Source organism: Hyaena hyaena, unplaced genomic scaffold (genome assembly GCF_003009895.1).
Source record: "Hyaena hyaena isolate Hyena2069 unplaced genomic scaffold, ASM300989v1 scaffold_12, whole genome shotgun sequence".
NCBI classification, from domain to species: Eukaryota; Metazoa; Chordata; class Mammalia; order Carnivora; family Hyaenidae; genus Hyaena; species Hyaena hyaena.
The window spans coordinates 7,241,004-7,259,659 of record NW_024080644.1 but is presented as its reverse complement, the minus strand read 5'-3'; positions in this window follow the sequence as shown (position 1 = coordinate 7,259,659).

Below are 18,656 nucleotides of genomic sequence, written 5' to 3'. Positions count from 1 at the left end.
CATGAATTATTTTGTAATACAAATGTTTATTTTAATAAAGCAAAGTCTGTCAATCTTTGTTCATAGATTTTAGATACTATACTATATTTTGCTTTAACAATACATATGTACTGGGGTGCTTGGATGGCTCATTTAGTAGAGCAACCAACTCTTGGTTTCAGCTCAGGTCATGATCTTACAACTTGTGGGATTGAGCCCTGTGATGGGGTCTGCACTGGCAGCCTGGAGCCTGCTTGGGATTCTCTCTCTCCCTGCCCCTCCCTTGCTTACATACTCTGTGCACGCAAGCTCTTTCTCTCTCTCACTCAGAATAAATAAACTTAAAAATAAATAAATAAATATAAAAATATATATGTGCTCAATGCATATATTCACATGAAGGTATAATAAATAAAACAGAAGGTTATGCACCATTTTGTTGATAGTGGTTGCATTTGAGGAGGGAAATATAGATAGACGCACAAAGAGACTTTTAAGTTAGCTTTGTATATAATTGTGATGCAAAGCACAGATATTTTATAAAATACTGTCACTGTAGATTAGATATGAGTCTTCTTCCCATTTTCTTTATTCTCACTGTAATTATTTTACTCCTTATTTACTCCTCCATTGATACTGCTCTTGCCAATATTATCAGTGATCCCTAATTCTCAATGCAGTGGACACAGTTGTCATATTTTCTGACTTTATTTTGCATTTGACACCAGAATCCATTCCCTTTGTGATCATTACTAAACTTGACTTGTTGTAGTACCATTTCATTCCAGTTCTTTTCCAGCCCCTCTAATCACTGTTGATTTTTTACTCTTTATAAATGAAGAGTTAATTTCCTCAAAATTCATGGGACAACCTTCTGCTTATTCTTACTCTATAACCTCTCATTCAGTGACTTGATCTACAATGATGTTATTAATAGCCAGGTATAATGTGATGACTCTTAAGTCTCAGTCTCTACCACAAGTAGACTAAACCAGATCCTTTATTCTAGTTGAGGATATTCTATATATTTTGTATCAGGTTCTAAATTCAGTCAATTTTCTTTCTTTCTATTCCTCACATCCATTCTTGTTTCTTCAGTCATGCTGATCTTACTCTAATTCAGTCTCTGACTATTTCTCCTTTGGCCTCTGTACTTTCTTACTGTATCCACCTTATTTCATTTCCTCTCCATATTATCTTGCAAAAAAAATCTAATCGTATCACTTTTTTGCTTAGTATTTTCACTTGCCCATTATTGCCTAGAAGAAAACTCAAATTTCTAGGATGGCATCTATGAGTAGACTTCTACCTCATCTCATTACAGACTCTTGAATTCAAAGATCTGGCTTCTATTGAACTACCTAAAGTTCTACATGTTCTTCTCTTACATATTTTGTACATATTCTTTCTCAGAGGAACACCATTCCTCAGCTCTTCCATGGGTGAAATCTTACTCCTTCTCCTGATCCAATTCAGTAATTCTCTTATCAATAGTGTTTATTCCTACTGCCTCTAAACTTCAGATTTCTCTTCTTTCTAAGCAATAATGGTCCTTAGAAGGCATCACTTTATTGTAATGATAATCTTACCTGTTACTATAATTACTCTGAAAAACTTGAAAGGAAGTATGATGTCATATTTATCATATTATTCCCAGCACAAAGCATGCTACTGGATACATGATAGGTGCCTGACAAATCCTTGCTGAACAAACAGAATGAACATATCTTGTTTTTGTTTCAGGGGAGACTCTGAATGAAGCAGAAAATAATATATGACTTTTACATATTGTTATGGGATGAATTGTTTTCTGCCGTATTTATATGCTGAAGTCCTAACCTCCAGTACATCAGAACGTGACTGTACTTGGTGATAGGCCTTTTAAAGAAGTGACTAAATTGGAATAAGGTAGTTAGTGTGGGCCCTAATCCAATCTGACTGGTGTCCTTATAAGAAGGGGAAATTTGGACACAAGATATGCCAGGGATGCATGCACACCAAGGAGTGATCATGTGAGGACACAGGGAGAAGGCAGCCCTTGGTCAGCCAAGGAGAAGAGCTTCAGGAGAAGCCAAATCTATTGACACCCTAAACTTGGACTTGTGGGCTCCAGAACTGTGAGAAAATAAACGTTTGTTGTTCAAGCGATCCAGATTATGGTATTTTGTGATGGTTGCTCTAGGAAACTAATAATGCATAATAATACTAATATTTACTTGTATTTCTGCCCTTGACTTCTTATATTAGCTTTCTAGGGCTACTATAACAAATTACCACAAACTCTGTAGCTTAAATCAATAGAAATTTATGTTCTCACAGTTCCGGAGGCCATACGTCCAAAATCGGCATCCCTGGGCCAAAATCAAGGTGTCCACAGAGTCATAATCTCTCCGAAGGCTCTAGAGGAAAAAACTGGTTCTTGTTCCTTCTAGCTTCCAGTATCTATTGGAATTCCTTGGTCATTACTCCAATCTCTACCTCCATGGTCACATTGTCTATGCTTCTGCATAAAATGTCCCTCTGCTTCTCTCAATAAGGACACTTATGATTGAATTTAGCCTTGCCTGGATAATCCAAAGTAATCTGCCCATCTCAAGATTCTAAATGTAATCACATCTTCAAAGTCTATTTTGTCATATAAAGTAATGTACAGGTTCCAGGGATTTCATCTTCATATTTTTGGAGGCCATCATTCAGCTAACTACATTTGTCTTATTTGTTTTCTTTCTTCCTCCCTCTATTATTTTATTATTTCTTTCCCTTCTCTTTACATTTTTGTTCCCTCTCTCCCTTCCTTTCTTTCTGAGCTTCTTTACCAACTTACTTCCCTTCTACCTTCTCTCCCTTCTTCTGAAAACGACAAGGCAGAAGAGGCTCAAAGGGGCTAAATGATTCTTCGCTAAGTTCCTCCACTAAGATGATGACAGAGCTGTGACAAGACTCCCCAAGCCAGGACTCTTTTTCATGACATTACATACAGTGTCTCTAGTTTATATTTATGTAAAATCAAAGACAGTCAAGGTGTCACCACGACACTGAATGAAGATCCTCATTACTCTCTATGCATTGCTGAAAGTATTACATCTTAAGAAATTAGTGGCATGTCACACTCTGCTATACCTCAGGCAGAGGAAATGCCTGATTGTGATGATCATTAAAAGGATAGCAATGAATGAGAGGAAACAGGTTTTGTTAATAAATGTGTGTCAACAGAACAATATGTATGTATTATCAACATGATGAGTGTTTTTCAAAATTGGCTACTCTGGATTTCAATTACTAACTTAGTTTTTGTCACACTTCAGCTGTATCTTCACAGAATCCAAACCAAAATGAAAATATTAAAAAATGTCAGTTCATATGTTTGACTATACAATGCCATAAATGTGCATATGCTTTTTCCCCAGCTGAATCAATCTGCTACTTTGATATAATGTAGACACATCCATAGTTAAAACTTTATTTTTGTATTGTCAAGTAAATGTTTTGGGAGGCAGAAGACTTGACTACCCTTAGGAGTTTGACAGACTCTCTATAACCTAGAGACAAGTTACTTAGCCATAGTTCTAACTGACTAATATTAAAACTAATAATAGATACCATTATATTCAATAACTAGAGGAGCTTCTCCATGAACCAGTGAAAATCATTTATTCATTCTGCTTTTTTTAAGTTCATGTATTCATCTTCAGAGGGAGGGAGGGAGGAGAGAGAGAGAAAGGGTGGGAAAGGGACAGAGAGAGAGGGAGAGAGAGAATCCCAAGCATGCTCTGCACTGTGCACTGTCAGTGTTGCAGGGCTGGATACTCCTGAATCTTGAGATCATGACCTGAGCTGAAATCAAGAGTCCCATGCTTGACCGAAGGAGCCACCCAGGTACCCCTATTCATTCTGCTTTTTAAGTGAATGAGAAATGGTAACAACTGCTGAGGGAATGGGAAGCAATACAAGCAATTAACCAAGTTGATTTTTCTCTCATGCATACCTTTGCTTTTCCTCTAAATTAACAAAGTCTGACTCTGCTCTGTAACACCGAATAATCACATCTGAAGTTCTACTTAAATTTTGCTATACTGTTACATTTTTCCTTTTACATTTTTCATATACATTTATTTGCTTGTACATGGGAGGCTTATTAGAAATTGTGTTTTCTACTGAGGACTGATGGATGTGGGGGGGAGGGGGGATGGGCATGGAGGAGGACACTTGTGGGGATGAGCACTGAGTGTTATGTGGAAACTAATTTGACAATAAACTATTTGTAAAAAAAAAAAAAGAAAGAAAGAAAGAAATTGTGTTTTCTGTTGGTGGGAATGCAAACTCGTTAAGTCACTGTGGGGAACAGTATGCAGGTTCCTGAAAAAACTATAAATAGAGCTATCCTATGATCCAGCAATTGCACTATTAGGTATTTACCGAAAGGATAAAAAATACAGATTCGAAGGGGTACATGCACTCCAATGTTTATAGCAGCTCTACCAACAACAGCCAAACTATGAAGAGAGCCCAAATGTCCACCGACTGATGAATGTATAAAGAGGATGTGGTATATGTATTCAAAGCAATATTACTCGGCCATCAAAAAGAATGAAGTCTTGCTATTTGTAGCAATATGGATGGAGCCGGAATTTATTATGCTAAGCAAAATAAGTCAATCAGAGAAAGACAAATACCATGATTTCAGCTATGTGTGGAATTTAAGAAACAAAACAGGGGTGCCTGAGTGGCTCAAGTGGTTAAGCATCAGACTTCAGCTGGGTCTTGGTCTCATGGTTCATGGGTTTGAGCCCTGCATCAGGCTCTGGGCTGATAGCTCAGACCCTGGAGCTTGCTTCGGATTCTGTGTGTGTCTCTCTCTCTGACCATTCCCCACTTGTGCTCCCTCTGTCTCTCTCAAAGAATAAAGATAACATTAAAAAATTTTTAAAGAAAAAAAGAAACAAAACAGATGAACATATAGAAAGGGGGTCTGGGGGAGAGAAGAGCGGGAAACAAACCAAAAAAGACTCTTAATGATAGGGAACAAACTGAGGATTAATGGAGGGGAGGTGGGTGGGGGATGGGCTAGATGGGTGATGGGTACTAAGGAGGCTCTTGTGATCAGCACTGGATGTTGTATGTAAGTGATAAATCGCTGAATTCTACTCCTGAAATCAATATTGTACTGTATGTTAACTAAAGCTTAAATTAAAAAATAAATATAATAAACTTTTTAAAAAATCATACGAAGTAAAAAAAAAAATTGTGCTCTAGGGAACATGTTTAAATTTCGTTTTTTTATGTTTAGTAATAATTTCCACTTGATGGAATTTAACTGGAAAGATTGGAAGAGGAGAGGCTGTGGGCAAGGAGGGTAACTTGGGAGTCACTGGCTTGTACTTAAGTTCTTTTCAAGGGATCATCAAGAGCGTGGTAAATTACAAACAAAGAACATAGTGCCAATTTTTAAAATTTTGGTGCCCAGAATTATCTATTACTCTTTTAATGATCTTTCTAACACATGAGGAGTAAGTTGAATATTTTCTAAGTCTAGGAACTTTAGATGTGGTTTTTAGAAAAAACTGTTAGAGCTAATGAAAATACTGCCCAGTGTCCATCAACCTTCTCCTACATTTTATAGGAAGTCTCAAACTGCAACTACAAAAAGACATACAGAAAAATGAATAATAAAGAAAAAGTAGGTAGTTGGAGAGAATTGGCCAACATAATCTGCCTTAGAAATTGCTCCCATAACTTGCAATAATTAGAGAACACAGCAGAGTTGAGTCTTGGAAGAGACAACACCTCAAGTCACTGGGAACCACTAGAAAGTTGAATGAGATGTGAGTGAAGAGGTTATGGAATCACTTACAGTGTTTTCCTGGGTTTGGAGGAGTCCAGTGTGAAGTTACCCTGGGAGGAGCTAATGTTCCAGAAGTCTCTAGATCTGATGGAAAATTACCCATGAGTATACACAGAGGCTTCCATTGGCCAGTTATAGGGCTTGTTAATAACGTTTTAATCAAGCCTTTCCTAATGTTCATTCATGATTTCTGTAGGAGACAGAACTGTGATCCCATGTGGAAACTAGTAGAAATGCATTTCTTTTTGAAGAAATCAACCAGATTTAAATCAACTTTAAGTTAAACATCTTTCCTTCCCCATAGTTTAAGAACTTCTGAAAATGTTTTGTATGTATTATAACGTTGTGTTATTTAATGCATCATTATTTGTTACTTTTTTATTTCCTATGATCTTAAGCAATAAAATTCATGTTAACCTCACTTAACTAAATCACCTTCTAGTTTTTCTTTTTGCTTGCTTGCTTGTTTTGGCTTTTTAAAAATGTTTATTTATTTTGAGAGAGAGAGAGATCATGCGAATAGGGGAGGGGAAGAGAGAGAGAGAATCCCAAGTAGGCTCTGCTTGCTTTAACCCATGGAGCTGTGAGATGACCTAAGACAAAATCAAGAATCAGACGTTGAACGGACTGAGACACCCAGGTGCCCCTGCTTTGGCTTTTATCTAATCTTATAGTTTTTAATACCAAAGACTTTGAAGCAATTTGTTAAATCCATGGGCCATGGACTTTATCTTATGGTAACCCATTTACACCATTGACTAGAAAGGCACCCTTAAGCCACTTGGTTAAAGGCTCTCTTTTAGTTTTCTTGCTTCCTGTACAGAGGGAGGAAATTGCTATTTGGAATCCTGATTAATAGGGATTATGAAAATTTTATTATATACCTTGTGTTAGCCTTATAGTAAGCATTCAAAAAAGGTTAGCTATTATAATATTCAGTGTATAAAACTCACTGCTCTTCTCACAGTGGCTTGAGTCTTACCATAAAACAGGAAGTGTCCACATCCTGACACAAGTTGCCTATCTGGATTTGCTTTATCTTTTTACCAATTGCCTCTTGTATAAAAGCTTTCAGAGAGAGAAAAGAATGTAATCCTGACCTTCCTTTGTAAAGCTGAATTTCTCATTTCCATTTAGAAGTAATTGTTTTCCTCAGATTATTAGTGTATTTAGCATATTACTTTATCTTGAATATTCATTCAATAAAAAGAAAGCCAGGGTCAGTCAGTATTCTAGGCTACTTTTCTTTTTATTTTGAGTTTCTATTCTCTGTTAAACATTGTATTAGGGAAAGATTAAAACAAGAAAAAAATACCCAATAACAACAACAAATAAAATCCATAGGTTTTCACCTTAAAGATCCTGGTTAGAGACTGTATTAGAAACACAGCTTGACCAAATTTAGGCACAAAGACACTTTACCAGTTGCAGTAACCAAAGGGAAGGTGGGTGGTGGTGCAGCCAGGCCTCGGAGGCACTGGGGACAGTGGTACCCTCTTTGCCAGCCCCTGTTTCTCTGTGGTGGTCTCTCTACCTCCTGCAAGCCGGCTTCTTCCATGAGTTCTTCAGTCTGGCTCCGATGCCTCTTGTCTTCACCTCTTCACCATCCGAGAAGGACTGAGCAGAGCTGAGGTCCCAGAGAAGCAATCTGACTGCCTGACACAGTGTCTACACCCGTCCTTGTGTCCAAGAAGGTGTGCAACTGTGACTGGCAGCCTTCACTAGAATCCCGTTGTTCCAGTGAAAGAGGAAAGATGAATATACCAGAAAATTAGAAGTGATGCTTCCAGATAATTGGGTAGAGATGGAGGCTGCTGGGGCAAATAAAGAATATCTCTATGAAGGTAGCTTTGGTGTATGACTGCCTGAATTTTTGTTCCGAATTTCCAGCTTTCAGTCCATGTGACCTTGGAGGAGTGACATGCCTTCTCTGAGCCTGTGTCCTTACCTGAAAAGTGGGGATATAAAATAAGTGCCTTGTGCACATTGTCTGGCATGCTGTAGTCACCCAATAAGTGAATTTCCCTATTTTTTAAAGTGAATAGATACTTTGGGGAGTTAGTTGGGAAATACTTTAGTTTTTTAAAGTAAGCTCTATGCCCCATGTAGGGCTCAAACTCACAACCTCAAGATCAAGAATTGCATATTCTACTGACTGAGACTGTCAGGCGCCCCAATAAGTGAATTTTCTTATTCTAATTATCATGTCCTCTGACCTGGCTAAATGATCCCAATCTCTCATTTAAATGAAGCTAATACAATTTTCCATTCTGAAAACAGAGAGCTGGGTTAAATTCCCATTGGGGTTCCTGCTACCAACTTGATGACAAGAGCTGAAATAATAGCCACGATTGGTAGCATGGGAGATAGCCAGTCTTGTTTTCCAGGAGTTCATTTACCTCCCAAGAGAATAACATTTCTGGGTTCCTGTCAGGAGCTGTCACCATATACACAGTCTGTTGAACTCAAATTGGCAAAAATTTGTAGAGTTATTTAGTTTTACCACAAACCTTTAGATCAGGTGATAGGGCAGGGTCTGGGGACCTCAGAAAGCTCTTAGCTATTCTCATGTTAACTTTTTCCTGATGACTCTCTTGGGAGGCTGCTTATGGAAAGGGCTTGAGGGCAATTTAAGCCTTCTCCAGAGAATTTGTCTTAGCTTGGGAGTGTGTAGCCAATGAAGTGTCAAAGAGATAGTAGGGATTTGCCCCTGCACACATCCCACGTGAGATAACAATAACAAAAAAAAGTGTATTTCCAAAGCCCTCAGACACATAAATTTTCCCTAAATGTCTGCTAGGAATAGCTTTAGATATTTCTGAGAAGGCTGGCAGTTCATTTATGTTTGGCAGAACGCATCCTGTGCAGCCATGTGCAGCCTTCCTAATGCCTGGCTTACGCAGAAGCATGGGATCCTCGCTCTATTGATAAGGGCAGCATCCCTTCACCCCTTGCATCATCTGAAGGGAAAGAGTGTTTTCTTTGTTCTAAGTGCAACAGGCTGGACTGTGGCTTATGCTTTGAATGTTGATAACACGTACTTTGTAAAATAAAAATCGATTTGGAGACAAGTCTTCAAATCCACCAGGCTTATGTTTACTTGAGGCAGAAAGGTGTGGATGGATTCTAATGTGATCTCGTGGGGGTATTTCTCAAAATCATTTTTCACCCATATATTATTCCACTTCAAGGAGAAAGTTTAAAACAGCCTTGCTTGGAGTTAAACATGTAGTATTCTATCTGAACATAAACATTTTTCTTTGAATGATCATTCACCTGTAAGTCCTTGGTTTGAAATTACTCCTTGGATCCCATAGTTTTCTCCTCCTCTTTTCTTCCATCCATTACATGGCTGAATATTGCTTGTGATGCTTGCCATTTAGTCATCTATTCAGGTCATTTTGGTCAACTTATTCCCCACAGGAAGGATAAAACCATTGTATAGAATGCTGTGTGCTACATTCAGTATAATTTCCCTTTGTATGAATGATTGCAGATTTTTCTTATGTAACATTGGTTTGGTGCTAAAGTGAAATGTGGAGATTTACAGATCTCTTTCCAAAAAAGTATTATTCATGAACTCTGAAGCAATTAAAAATAAAACCACTAGAGAATGTAGCAGAATGTGGGAGAAATCTTGATGGTGAAGAAAAATATCCCAGACATAGTGTTTTGGTTTGTTTGACCAAAGGGGAACAATCTGAAATGGTAAGCAGCAGTGTGCTGAAGAATTTGCATGACAATACCGTGCACTAAAAAGTAAACCTCCGCATGACAGGTGTTTGACCCAGGCCACAAAGGGCCGATTTAATGTGAGGGATTGATTTCTGCATCCTGGAAACCACCAAGGAGCTCGCGCTGAGAAAACAATGCCAAACAGACCGAACCTGCAAATCCAACCTGCAAATCCACGATGACTGTCAACTCTGCCCTCCCGAAGCAGAATCTCCTGCAGCCAAGGGACCCCCTTCTTCTCCCTGGTAATTGCAACTGGCTTTCCCGGTGAGGTTCTGTTACTTTACTCATCACTTACTACAGGTGGTTGTGAAAGAGGAGTCTTTTGTGAGCGCCACAAGTATAGAAAGCTCAGACTCCGGTGCCTGGTTTACTGATCCCTACGCTCCAGGTACGGCCACCCCCAATGGTAGCAAATGTCCAGGCGGCCTTATAGGCAAACAGAAAAAGTCCATTTCCTTCTCAATCTTGTAGATGTGACCCCATCTTCAGCCACCAACCACCAGGCTGTTGATGCCTGGTTAGGGTGGGAATTGCTTGCTTATAAGAAGCAAATGATAAATAAATAATAAGTCCTAAGAACATCCCCACGAAAAACTACCCATAAATATGACCAGCGGATAAGACTGCCCCTTCTTTTTCCTACAAGAAAATTTAACACTCTATTTCCAGGGAATTAAATGGGATCTGGGCCCAGCCATTCTGGCAACTTATGCTTTTACCCATGTAATGAAACCTTTTTTTTTTTTTTCTGAAAAGGGTGTAGAAATTTAACGGACTATCTCAAGCAGATTTATTGGGTCCCTGTTGGCTTTTTTCTTCTTACACTTCCTGTGCCTTCATTCCAGGAGCACTTTGAAGGTTTTCCATCCCCTTTACCCACGCCTCTCATGCTGCAGCATCACTGGGTCACGTGCTCATTTAGTACATAGGAAAGACCAGGCACCGAGCAGCCCTGACTTTGAAGACGCCCCCACAGAGCGAAGAGGACATGTGGAAGGAAACCGGTCACTGCAGTGCGGTACCGTGAGACGAAAGCATCTCTGAGGCAGCCCGAGGATGTTGAGGACACTTGTGAGGAAGGGTTAGCATCAAGCGAGCCGATTCTTGAGCTCTTGAGCAGCAGATAAGGATTAGCCACAAGGACCAGCCTACAGGCAGAGGAGGAAAAGAAATCCTAACAGGTAGACTAGCATGGAAGAATACTCAGAGGTCTGGGGGCTCTTTGCACACTGAAAGAACTGAATATAGATAGTGGATGTGAAGCAAGTAATGTGTGTGCGCATGCGTGCATGAGTGCATGTTGCACATGTTCACATGCATGCAGAGGTGGCAGCCCTGAGGACACCGTGGAAGAAAAGTCTGCAACCTTCTAGGTTATCTGGCTCAATACGCTGTTCAAGTGTTTTCAGGCCACAGGGGATAATCCCCCTGCAAACAAGGCACATAAAAACACTTCTTTCTCTCATGAGTATGAGCATCAAACAGAGGGGGAAAAAAACTGAACCAAATCATTGCCTTTATTATAGGCATCAATCCAGATACAGATGGAACAAGTTGAGAACTAAGGGAGAGGGGCAGTTTCTAAGCCCCTCTTGTTCTGAATCTGTACAGTGTGACTTTACTATTATTATTTGAAGTGGTGCACGTCTACACTGCTCTCCATGTCAGCCCTAATACTCAACAATTAAAAATTCAAATACAGACTGACTCCAATTTATAAATACATTATGCACCTAAATCCTGTTTCTCAGTTTGCTGTTTGCTCACTACGTGTTCGCCCATAGAAACAGCGTTATAAAACCCACACCCATGTCCCAAGCCCATTTTCCTATTGTGTACTTGAGGCACAGTGCTCCTGGGTCCCTACTGCTATGGATGTCAGTTGGGTCTAAGCCATCTCACGTCCTGCATGACCCAATGACACTTCAGTCAACGTCCATACAACCAAGTCCTCATCTTCCCTCACACTCCTGACCTCACACTTGCTCTTCCTTTTCTGCCTCTGCCCTGACTCACTGCATCTCTGTCATCCAGACACCTGAGTTGGAATACTTGTAGTCATTCCTCTTCATCTTCCATGTCCCATCAGTCACTAATCTGCCTAAGGGCCACTCTCATCTATTCCTTCCTTAGCACCTCACTGCCCTAACCCAGGCCTTCATCTTTCTCCTCTGAATGAGTCACTGCAATCGTCAGGCTTTCTCACATTAGGCTCAGAGTGACCTCACTAAGACGTACTAACTTCACATCTTACATCCTTCCAGTGGCTCCATGTGACCTTCCAGGTGGTGGTCAATCTGATTAATTCCATGCACAAGGTATCTCTGTGCACACCAGCTTGTGCCCTACGTTCCAGTCCCCTGAAATAAGTGGTTGCTGCCCCCAACCCCCAGATATGCTGGCTCTCTGCTCTTCTTCTATGCCTCTACGCATTCCTCTCACCTTACCTCCTACCATTCCCTTGTCCTCTTTCAGAAATCAGCCCAGAACATCACATCTGAAAGTCTTTGTTATCTATCTAACAATTATTAACCGGCTATGTATTGAACCCATGTTGTCTGGCTCTCTGAGAGAACCTGGAGATTGAACGATCAACAAGAAAACAGTCTCTGCCCTCAGGAGTTTTGATGGGAAATAACTGAGCAAATAGACACTTATAAACAGGTAATTAGATCGGGGAAAGAGAGACTATACTGGAGCAGTTGGAAGTACTTAATCAAAACTGGAGAGAAAGATTCTGAGAAGTGACTTCTAAGGCAAGACCTGAAGAATAAATAGAAGTGGCCACCAGGCAAATGGGGAGGGGAGAGGGAGGGAAAATGGTGTTAGCTGAGGTCAAAAGACAAACACAGCAATGTAATTCATAGGGTCTCATGCAAAATGTAAATATGGGGCCTTTAGGTCAAAAGAGCAGGAAAATGAAAGTGCTCTTAATGGTGTTAAAATATAAAACTGTTTCCTTCCATGGTCTATTTCAACCTATCATGGAGGGGTTTTTTTTTTTCTTCCTTCTTCTACTTTTGGTGCTACGTTACATTTCCTCCTATAAGGGCACACTGGCAATACAACTGCAAACTGTCATAGGTGCCTGGGAGCCTGGCCTGAGGTTGGGAGCACATGTGGCCCACTGGCTGCCCATTCCATATTCCACCAGCAGCCAAACCAATGAGACTTCTGAGAGTAAGGAAGTTAAGTCAGGTATCCTACTTCCCAGGGGCCACAGATGAGCAATCCTAAAGGGATTTCAACCTCCACACTAGACACCATCAGTTCTTACTTGAATCAGGTGGCTGAAGGGCATGGCCCCTCCAAGTTGACTCTGAATGGGCTGTGGCACTGATAGCCTGAGGCATTGCCCCGTCCTGTCCTAGAATGCTATGGGCACAGTCACCTGACTCCAGCCCTCTCTGTGCCTTTGGCCAGGTTCATGCTCCACAGGGTGGAAGGCAGTAGTGGTTCCTGGATGGACATGAGGAGGGAGAGGCCATGTGGGGCACAGAGCACCAGGGGTGGACCTCCAGTTCTCCCAGAGAGGCCAGGAGGTGACAAGAGGTGGGGCAGTCTGAGTGGAGGCTTCAAGCATTGTCATATCCTCCACTGACCCATGGGGCATCAAATAAAAACACAAATTCAAAGATATGTTTATTAAGAATTTCAAGATGACTTCTGGAAAGTTGGCATAAGGAGATGAGGAGCTTTGTGGATCCTCTTCCAGTGAAATAACCATAACTGGTGAAAATTAGGTGTATACACACACATACACACATATAGTTTTGAAGCAACCATTTAAAGTCTCTAGAAATTGTTCTAAGAACATGTATCAAATTATATATATATATTATATGAACATATATATATATATATATATATATATATATATGTTCAAGAAGACTACCAAATCTCAATCTGTGGAGTGAGAGTTCATTTGAGAGAGCATTTGAACCACAGCCTCTCCCCTATATCCCCCCTCAGCCCAGTATGATAGAAGCTTCACTCTGATGGGATGCAGTCAAGAACACAGGGCTTTCTCTCCTCCCAAGCCCCAGCTCAGGACAATGGTACCTCCCAAGAGAGAGGCTACCACAATTTCTCAGTCCTAACAGCTTGGGGTTGCAGAGGCTCTATTCTAGGAAAAAACAGTCTGAGACCTAGAGGATCTCTTCCTCCCTCCAACTCCCATTTCTAGGGCAGAGCGTCGCCCCAACTTTGGCAGGCTCCAATAGTGGGGCTCTAATCACCATCACCCCAGCTCAAGTATTAGATGGAGGTTCTATGCTGGAAGAAGTAAATCAAAAAGACTAGAGGATTGTATCTTAACCCAGTACTCTGTTCATGAAGCAGAGGTGCCACTCTGAGAGAACTGAGCCACATTTTGTGCCCTCAGCTCTGGATCAGTAATTGTTTTGCTCAGGGAAGAGGCAGCTTGTAAGAACAGAGAGCTTGAAAGCTCTCTCCAAAGGAAATTACTTTATTTTGAATAGAATGTGGATCGTTCAACGCTAAGGGTGCTACTCATACCAATGGAGATCTTAGTGGTAATCATTTACAAAAATCTGGTTGCTGAATGAGAACAGCAAGCTAAACTCTAAACCACCTAGATGTGTATCAGAGACAGTCAAGGAAGGTGATGGCTAAGAAGAGACATCATAGGGTTGGAAAAAACTTCAAACACTAGCCCCAAAGTTTACTTCTGCAAAGAGAAAGACACTAATGGGATCAGACTGTGGAGCAATTTATACCTGAGGGCAATACTGAAACCAACAGCAAAATCAGCCAGTAATTAACAAAGCCTAATAGCTACATGTGAATCCAACTGAAGCAGAGAGCTTTAGAGAGACCAGGAAAAGAAACAAGACTCCTGCTGAAGCCACTGTCATCTCAGGGTAAATGTGTGCATGCCCAAGACTGTACTCTCTGAAGAACTACATCACAAGGTACATCCTGCTGGGGAAGTAAGACTTCACTAAAATAGTTCAGCCAAGCCACTAAACAAATAAACAAACAAAAACAATGAACCTGAGAGGAAGGTATTAGTATGCAGAATTGCTACGCTGCCTAAAATGTTAAGTCTTCAAAACAACAACAACAACAACAACAACAACAACAAAACATGACCCATACATAAAGAACCCACATCAAATATGTAATTAATGGTAAATGATTAAATGTTTTTTCCACTGAGGATGTTCACTCTCAACACTTCTCTTTAATATTGTACTGCCCCATCTAGGGTAATTAAGCAAGAAAATTAAATAAAAGATATCCAGATTGGAAAAGAAGAAGTAAAACTATATTTCTTTGTGGATAACATGACCTTGTATGTAGGAACTTATAAGAAATCCATTTATTAAAAAAACTACTAAAATTAATATATGATCCATTTCAGCCAGGTTGCAGGGTACCAAATCAATACACAAAATCCATTTGATTTCTATACACTACCAATGAAAAATCTGAAAATTAAATTAAGAAAACAATTCCACTGGGGCGCCTGGGTGGCTCAGTGTGTTGAACTTCCAACTCTTGATTTCAGCTCAGGTCATGATCCCAGGATAGTAGGATCAAGCCCCATGTTGGGCCCCATGATGAGCATGGAGCCTGCTTAAGATTCTCTCTCCTTCTGCCCCTATCCACTGCTTGTGCATTCTTGAAAAGAAAAGAAAAGAAAAGAAAGGAAAAGAAAAGAAAGGAAAAGGAAAGAAAAGAAAGGAAAAGGAAAAGGAAAGAAAAGGAAAGGAAAAGCAAAGCAAAGCAAAGCAAAGCAAAGAAAAGAAAAGAAAAAGAAAACAATTTCATTTATAATAGCAGGTTAAAAAGAATGATACTTAGAAAACATTTCACAAAAGAAGCATAAAACTGATATTCTGAAAACTGCAAAATATTGTTTTAGAAGAAATTAAACAAGACTTAAATGAATGGAAAGACATCCCATGTTCATGAAGCAAAAGACTCAATATTCTTAAAATAAAAATTTTCTGTAATTTAATCTATAGAGTCAATCCAATCCTTGTTAAAAACCTAGTTGGCTTTTTTTTTTTTTTTGGCAGAAATTGACAAGCTGATAATAAAATTAGTATGGGAATTCAAGGAATGCAGAATGGCTAAAATGATCTTGAGAAAGCAAATCAAAGTTAGAGAGTTAACACCTCCCAACTGTAAAACTTTCTATAGCACTACAGTAACCTAGGCAGACAGGTCTTGACATAATTAGACATATAAATCAATGAAATAGAATGGATAATTCAGAAATAAATTTTAAATTTATGGTGAGTTGGGGCGCCTGGGTGGCTCAGTCAGTTAAGCATCCGACTTTTGCTCAGGTCATGATCTCACGGGTTCGTGGGTTTGAGCCCGGTAAAGCACTCTGTGCTGACAGAGCCTGGAGCCTGGTTCAGATTCTGTGTCTCCCTCTCTTTCTGCCCCTCCCCTGCTTGTGCTTGTCTCTCAAAAATAAACAAACATTAAAAAAATACTTTTAAAAAAGGACACCATAAAGAAAGTGAAAAGACAATCTAAGAATGGGGGAAAATATTTGCAATTTATAATTCTGATATAGTTCTTACATCCATAATACATGAAGAACTCGTAGAAATCAACAATAAATGACAATCCAGTTATATTAATGCAAGGACTTTCCTTTTATTGTCCATTAGAACAGCCATTAGAGAGTTTTGAAAAATGATTGACATGATCTGTTTTATGTTCTTAAAGATCACCTTGTCTGTAGTGTGGATAATTAACTGTACAGCAGCAAAAGTAGAAGTAGTGAGGCCATTTAGCGAGCTACTGCAGAAAACTAAGGGGGGATGGCGGTAGCTTGCATTTAACATGATAGCTGTGGAAATGCTGAGAAGTGGTCAGATTGAGGATGCATTTGAATGTAGAAATTACATGCTGCTAGACAGTTAAGGTTGAAATTTACCTATTAAATTTCTTAGTGTTAGTCACCTACATAATTACTCTTTGTTAGTGTGAGTGAGTGTGTGTATTTATAAAACTTCTTGCAGACCCATGAAATTAAGACCAGGACGCTACCTCTATAAAATATTTGATGATGCCCAAGAATGCTGGATGGACTACTCTAGAAATAGCATATTGCAACATTCTAACAGAACTGAAAATTACCTAGGCAACTAGCTTCCTAAGAATGGCTCAGAGGATTGGATTTTGGAACCAAATCTTGCTTGCTGTGTTATCTTGGCTAAGTTATTAATATTTCCAAACTTAAAGGTATCTTTTATAAAATGGATAAAGTAACAACTTTTTGCAGGCTTGCTGAGAGAATCATGTTTTGGAATATTTTAAAAGCCTGGTACAGAACAAAAAGCTTATGAGTTATAGCCAGTAGAAGTTATTCTAATGCATTACTAGATCAAGGAAGTTTGGGTTTTCAATCATCCTCTTTGTATACAAACAAATGTGTACCTACTGTGACATGATAGGACTATTCAGTTTTTTTAAAAATCCTGTGAAATTCTCAGTCATTAAATACAATAGGATAATAGTCATTGGCCTCAGTGCCCCAACATCTTTTCAAAATCCATTGTTTGATTCCTCAAATTTAGAGAGAATGAGAGAAAGTTTTAGAAGCAAAATTATATTCCTGCATTAAATGAAGAAATCCCAGAGATTTTTGGCTACAAAACAGATGAAAATTATAAACTAATATCTTAAAAAATACAATAAAAATTGACATTTTTATTTTAACTATTTTTATTTTTAATCTTTTGTTTCTTTACATTAAAATTATATAGAAAATATGAAACAAAAGCATAAGTCTGAACTAGAAAACTCAACCAGATGATGTGGGATAGTGAGCTGACAGAAAGGAAATAGTTTTTTTGAAAAATGAACTGAAGATTAAACTAAGAGAAACCTTAGACAACTAAGCATCAGGGGCACCTGGGGAGCTTAGATGGTTAAGTGTCTGACCCTTGATTTTGGCTCAGGTCGTGATCTCACAGTTTGGGAGTTGGAGCCCCATGTTGGACTTTGTACTGACAGAGCCTGTTTGGGATTCTTCCTCTCCCTCTCTCTCTGCCTCTCTCTCTCTCTCTCAAAATAAATAAAAAAACTTTAAAAAAGAAAACAAACATCATGGAAAGTGCTTTAAAATATATAGAAGATTAAAAGAAGAAAATTTTGAAATGGAAAAGAAATTACAAAAGATATAATGAATCTAGAAAGTGACAGATATGGAAGATAAGAAAAACTCCAAAATACATGTAAGCTGAAGAAAAGAAAATTAAAGCAATGGAAGCTTTTAATTTTAAAAAAGTACTACACTAAAGGGACACACTATATATCTGGGGAAATTGACAGAAAATATTCAACACTGAGACATATTCTATCAAAACCATTGTACTTTAAAGGAAAAAAATCATTTGGACATATAGGCAAAAAGATCAATTCATTTACAAAGAAAAAAGTAATGAGATCGTCAAACAATTTTTAAGCAGTTCTACTTTATGTTGGAAATGAGAGAGTTAAGAAAATCAAAAGAAAAGAAACAGTTTAAAAAAGGAATTTTAAAATATATAATATAGTGTGTTGAATAGTGGCCTCCAAAATATAAGCCCAAGTCCTAACCCCAAGTACCTGTGAATGTGACCTTGTTTGGAAATAGAATCTTGGCAAATGTAATTAAGTAAAAGACCTCAAGATGAGATAGTCCTGGATTAAGATTGGGCCCTAAATCCAATAATGAGTATCTTTATAGAGATATTAAGAAGACACAGAGATGCATAGAGAAGATTTTATGAAGGTGGAGGCAGAGGTTGTCATTTGCTACAACAAGTCAAGCAACTCTAGGAGCCACCAGAAGTTAGAAGTGGCAAAGGATTCTCCTGTAGAGCTCTGGAAGAAGGGTGGTTCTTCCTATATCTTGATTTTGGACTTCTGGTCTCCAGAACTGTGAGAGAATACATTCCTGTTGTTTCATCATACCTTAGTTTATGGTATTTTGTTAATGGCAGCCCTAGGTAACCAATACAGATTTTGGTAGCTGTAAGTATCCTGCTTCTATTACAAATACCTAAACATGTGGAAATGGCTTTGGAACTGGTTAATGGGTGGAAGCTTGAAGAGTTTTGAGATA